We start from the raw sequence: 6011 nt of genomic DNA, 5'->3' as shown, positions 1-6011 counted from the left end.
GGCTTGCTCACCCGAGACCTGCTAAGATGTGATGCCTCTTTCCCTCCCAGAGTCACGTACATTCTCGGTGTTCCCATCTCATCTGTAGATGCTGAAGGTCACTTTAAGAAGGCATTTTCAGGGACAATTGCCCTTAGATAAAACGTTTATTATGTGATTAAGTAAGCATGTTCAAATCAAGTGGAAGATGACATTTCCGTTTATAGATAACGCTAGGATATCAGAATATTTGTAAACATCTAGCAAAGCAGCAAACTGACAAAATGACAAAACTCAGATTCTTACTTCAAAGGAAATTTAAAAAATCGAGATGGACCAAAGGGTCAAATATAAAAAAGAAAAAAAATATAAAGATCTAAACTGAAATACAGGTAGAAATGTAACCAACCTCAGAAGCATGTTTTCTAAGCGTGAATCAATGGAAGAAACTACGAGAGGGAAGAGTCATAAATCTGACTTTGAAAAAATTAAAAACAAAAATTTTAATGAATCAAACCCAAAAGCAGGAATGAAATGAAAAGACAATCAGAGACCAGGTAAATATTCTGGACAAATGGTTCATGGCCTCTGTTGAGGCAGCTCTTTTGCCAATCAGGAGGAGAAAAAAAAAAAAAAGATGATTGTTCCCAAAAAGAAAATTTCCAAAGAGAAGAACAACAAAAATATAATTGCAAGTGGCCTAAATGAACTTTGAGCAAGTGCAGAAGGAGAGAGGATGTTCCAAACTGATATGTCAGTCCCGGTGTAAAGAAAGCCTCCATGTGACACAGATTGCTATGACACATTCTGGAGTTACTTACAAATGCAACAGAGAAAAAGTGCAAAAAAAAACTGACAGTGAAGGAAAAATTTCAGATCCAAGTCAGGAATTCTGCCAGCCCCCTAGCAGGCAGGGAGTGGTGACATGAGAACCCCACGGACAAATCGGAATTATATTTTGTTTCATGACCACATTCAAGTTATTCTTGGGTAAAATGCATCATAGATTTTCCCAACAAGTTTGCTATGGTAAGTGTTCACTCCCTATCAAATAATCCATTTAATTAAAAATAAAGAATAAAAATGATAGTACCTAATATTTACTGAGTACATTCTAGGTACAGTGTTACATATACAGAAATTTATTCAGTCATCACAATAAGCCTGAGCCTTAGGTTTTATTATTATTATCCCTGGTTTATAAATGAGGGTTTTGTGTCTCAGCTTTCATGTATCAGTTAGTGCCAAAGACAAAATCTAAGTTCCAAGGGCCCCCTTAATGTTAGTCATCACCACCACCATCAGCTTCTTCATCACTGTCACAACCACCATCACCATCTTCATCACCACCATCACCATCACCACCATCATCATCATTATCACCACCTTCACCATCATCACTACCACACCACCATCATCACCATCATCATCATCATCACCACCACCTTCACCATCATCACCACCACCATCACCACCATCATCACCATCACCACAATCACCACCATCAGCATCATCTCCATCATCACCACCACCTTCACCATCATCACCATCACCATCATTGTCACCTTTAGCATCATCACCACCATCACCACCACCTTCACCATCATCACCACCACCATCACCACCATCATCACCATCAGCATCATCACCATCACCACCATCATCACCACCATCACCACAACCATCACCACCATCATCACCATCACCACAATCACCACCATCACAATCGTCACCATCATCACCACCACCATCACCATCACCATCATTGTCACCTTCAGCATCATCACCACCATCACCATCATCACTACCATCACCACCTTCACCACCATCATTGCCATCTTCACCATCATCACTACCATCACAACCATCATCTCCACCATCATCACCATCATCACCATCGTCACCATCATCATTGTCACCTTCACCATCATCAACACCACCACCACCATCATCACCACCATCATCACCGTCATCACCATCATTACCACCATCACTGTCGTCACCACCATCACCACCATCACCACCATCATCACTACCATCACCATCATCACCACCATCATTGCCAGCTTCACCATCATCAACACCACCACCATCACCATCACCATCATTGCCACCTTCACTATCATCACCATCATAACCATCATCATCACCCTCACCACCATCACCATCACCACTATCATCACCATCACCACAGTCACCACCATCATCACCATCATCATCACCACCACCGTCACCATCACCACCACCGTCACCATCACCACCATCACCATAATTCTGGGCCCAGTTCACTCTGGCCCTATAATCCCAAAGGTCTCCCACCCCTGATCTTTGACACTCCCACCTTTAACAGTTTGGCTGTTGAAAGATATTTTTCCTCCAAAGTAACTAAGTAAGTGTTAGTCGCTCAGTTGCGTGTGAATCTTTTCGACCCATGGACTGTAGTCCACCAGGCTTCTCTCTCCATGGAATTCCGCAGGCAAGAATACTGGAGTGGTTTGCCATTACCTTCTCCAAGGTTTTCCCTCAAAGTGCATATCAAATGTTCCCTCTCTACAAACCCTGTGGTTCCACATCCTCAATGCCAAGTGAAGGCGTATCTCCTTACTATGGTATTATATATATATATATATAAATTCAGTGATAATATATGCCTATATCATATATAATGTATAAATATAAATATATATGTGTGTGCTTAGTTGCTCAGTCATGTCCCCATGGTTGTGTCCTCTCTGCGACCCCATGGACTGTAGCCCACCAGGCTCCTCTGTCCGTGGGGATACTCTGGGCAAGGATACTAGAGTGAAGAGCCTATCCCATCTCCAGGGGATCTTCCCTACCCAGAAATTGAACTGAAGTCTCCTGCCTTGCATTCGGATTCTTTACCAGCTGAGCTACTAGGGAAGCCCTAACCATATAAATATATATACACATGATTTTTAAAATGTAGAGTTTAGACCTACCCAAAGGTCTAGCACTTAAAACACCGCAGGTTATGGATTTGTGGAAAGCATGGAAAGCACATGACATTGCACACGCTTCCTATGTTTGTATCAAATAAGTCGGTTACACACTAAAAGTGAACAAATTCTGCGTCACCTGCTCTGTCGATTACAATGCAGGCCACAGCCACCTCCAGCAAAGCTCAAAACTATGGTGCCCACTTGGGAACAAATAAGGCCATTATTTGATATCTAAAGTGGATGGATCTCTTGAAAAAGAAATCTATTTGTTGGATTTCCCACCATCCTCTCCAGAATTTGACTCTTCTGAGTACGCCCTGGCTGAACAGGCTAAATGCTAACGATGCTCCGGAGTCTCATCACCTGAGACAGGTAAAGGAGGCTCCTGAGCCACGGCCCTCACTGTTTCAAAGCAGAGGCAAAAAATGACCAGTCCGTCATTGAAGCCGGATGTGTTTATCTGTACCCGCATTCACTGGGGACAAATACCAGACCCACTTGTGATTTTTTCCTACTGCTGGCAAGGCATTACCAAAATCAACATTGAGCTGCTGCAAGTGGGTTTGGAGATTATATGTATATATTTATTTAAAAATGAAGTTCTAAAATTGTAGCTAAAGCGGATGGGCACTGATCCCAGAGGACCGTGTTTCCTTCCGTGACAGCGCTTCTCGAGAGAGAATGTTTGCTGTGCTAAGATTCGCTCTTAGGATTTTCAAATCTGTAGCTTGCAAGAGCCCATCCAGAAAGATGAACATCCAGGAGGCAGATATGTACCTTACATGTGGAGTGGCTTGGTATTGCCAACTTAGATGCATGTCGATAGCAAAAAGCCTGTTTACGCTCCTTGGTACAGGGTTTAAGATGAGTGAGAACAAGGAAAACGTGCCAGACTCTCCCCACCCTCCCACCTTGAAAACTCCCAAGACTCTTTCCTCTGTCCAATTAGATAATTTCATCATGACTATAAAGGCTTTCATGGAGCTTGATTCTTTTAAAAACATATACCACGCCTTGGCATGGCAAACCTGAGACTCAGCATCATGCAGAAAGGCAGCGTCTGCATGTTGATCGCAGGATGGCCTCCCGCACGGCCGTGGTCCTGAGACTCAACAAACCTTTGGATGGCGGACTCTGGGGCTGTCTGAGGACACCTTCGGTGACAAAAGCTGAGCTTGCTCATTCATTCTGCTTGCCACCAGGAAAAACGGACAGCTGTCTCCTCTTGTGTGTGTTTCTTACAAGAGACAGGACAGCAGGGAGGAGGGGCAGAGACAGAAGGAAGACATCCGAGAGGTAAGGACACCAAGGGATCTGTAAACCAGTGACAGGGAAGTTTTGTAAGGGAAGAGGCAGCTGATCTCAGAGACCAGGTGTGGGTTCCTCTTCACGGTGCTGTATACGAGGGACAGGTTCTTCAGATCAGAAGCGGCACAGACAGGACCCCACGGTCAAGGGAGTTTACACTTTCTGCACCACCAGCGGACCCCTGCCTTCCTGTTTGGTCGCGTCGTTTAGCGGAAGCCTCTCCAGAGGGCCTCTAACCCGCATGGTTTAAAAGAAAATGCAGAAGAGGAATCTTGAGCATGTGGGAAGCCGCTGTCTCACTCTCCCCTTTGGGGCATGGAGAAGTCCTGCACCTGTGTGACTGTGAGGGCCTCTGTGGCCACCTCCACTTCCTTCTTTCCGTCTCGCGCCTCTCCCACAGCCCCCCCTCCCATGGAGGAGTTCTCGGTCTGGTGCCCCAGTGGCTCTCTGCTCCCCTGATAAGGAGCTTGCAAGGTTTCTAGCAACTTCCATGCCACTGATTCCTTCTGGGAAGTTCAGATGGACTGGAAGTTCCATGTAAAGGCACTGGATATTCATAAGGGCCAGGCTCTGCTCTGAGCTTTGCATTCAATTTCTCATCTTTTTTTTTTTTTTCTACAAAACTGTTAGGTTTGAACCCCCACCCCCCACCCCCTCAAATTATAAAGAAAAATGGCCTGGAGAATTCAAAATTTACCCCACTGACTTTTACGTGATGGCAGCCAAGATTCCAACCAAGATGGGTAACTTCTGTCTTAACCTGAATATTTCCTGTGAGCGAGCAGGTCTTCCACATACTGTGAGATGATAGTTCCCAGAAATAAGCCTGATGGCCCAGACCTCCTCTTGGGAACCAACCTGGGAGTCAAGGGCATCCAGGCTGCAGGCAGGCAGGGAATTTGCACGTGGATCTTGGAGAGAGCTGCGTGGAAGGCTGGTGAGGGTGGGCACTGGTGACGCTCAGATAACCCTGCCGTGACTCCCTGCACTGGCTCCAGGGCGGGCTCCCCTCATCCACTCACTCTGGTCAGAGCTGTGGTTTCTCCAGCGGTCATGTACGGTGTGAGAGCTGGAGCATAAAAAAGGCTGAGCACCAAAGAACTGATGCTTTCCAATCGTGATGCTGGAGAAGACTCTTGAGAGTCCCTTGGATAGCAGGGAGATCAAACCAATCAATCTTAAAGGAAATCAATCCTGAATAGTCATTGGAAGGACTGATGCTGAAGCTCCAATACTTTGGCCACCTGATGCTAAGAGCTGACTCATTGGGAAAGACATTGACGCTGGGAAGGATTGAATGCAGGAGGAGAAGGGGATGGCAGAGGACGAGATGGTTGGATGGCATCACCGACTCAATGGACATGAGTTTGAGTGAGCTCCGGGAGATGGTGAAGGACAGGGAAGCCTGTCATGCGATAGCCCACCTGGTCACAAAGAGTCATCCACAACTGAGCAAATGAACAACATCTTCTCATGTGCAACATCCTCCTGTGTCCATTGTCACCTTGGGAGGATCCACAGAGAAGCCCTCACTTGTCTTATGAAGGTATATTACTGCTAAATTCAAGAGGAAGAGAAGAAAAAGGGGAAATGAAGACATCCTCAGTTTAAAACTTAACTCTTCCCCTGAAACTGGGAACAAGTGTGTTGTTTATGTTGAAACTTCAGCCTGGCTTAGCTCACATGACACCATCTATCAAAATTCCTAGCTTGCAGAGTCATCCTGCCAGACTCAATTATGGAGTTAATTCCATCCTAACT

Source organism: Bos indicus, chromosome 12 (assembly GCF_029378745.1).
Source record: "Bos indicus isolate NIAB-ARS_2022 breed Sahiwal x Tharparkar chromosome 12, NIAB-ARS_B.indTharparkar_mat_pri_1.0, whole genome shotgun sequence".
NCBI classification, from domain to species: Eukaryota; Metazoa; Chordata; class Mammalia; order Artiodactyla; family Bovidae; genus Bos; species Bos indicus.
Note: the sequence above shows the minus strand (reverse complement) of the source record.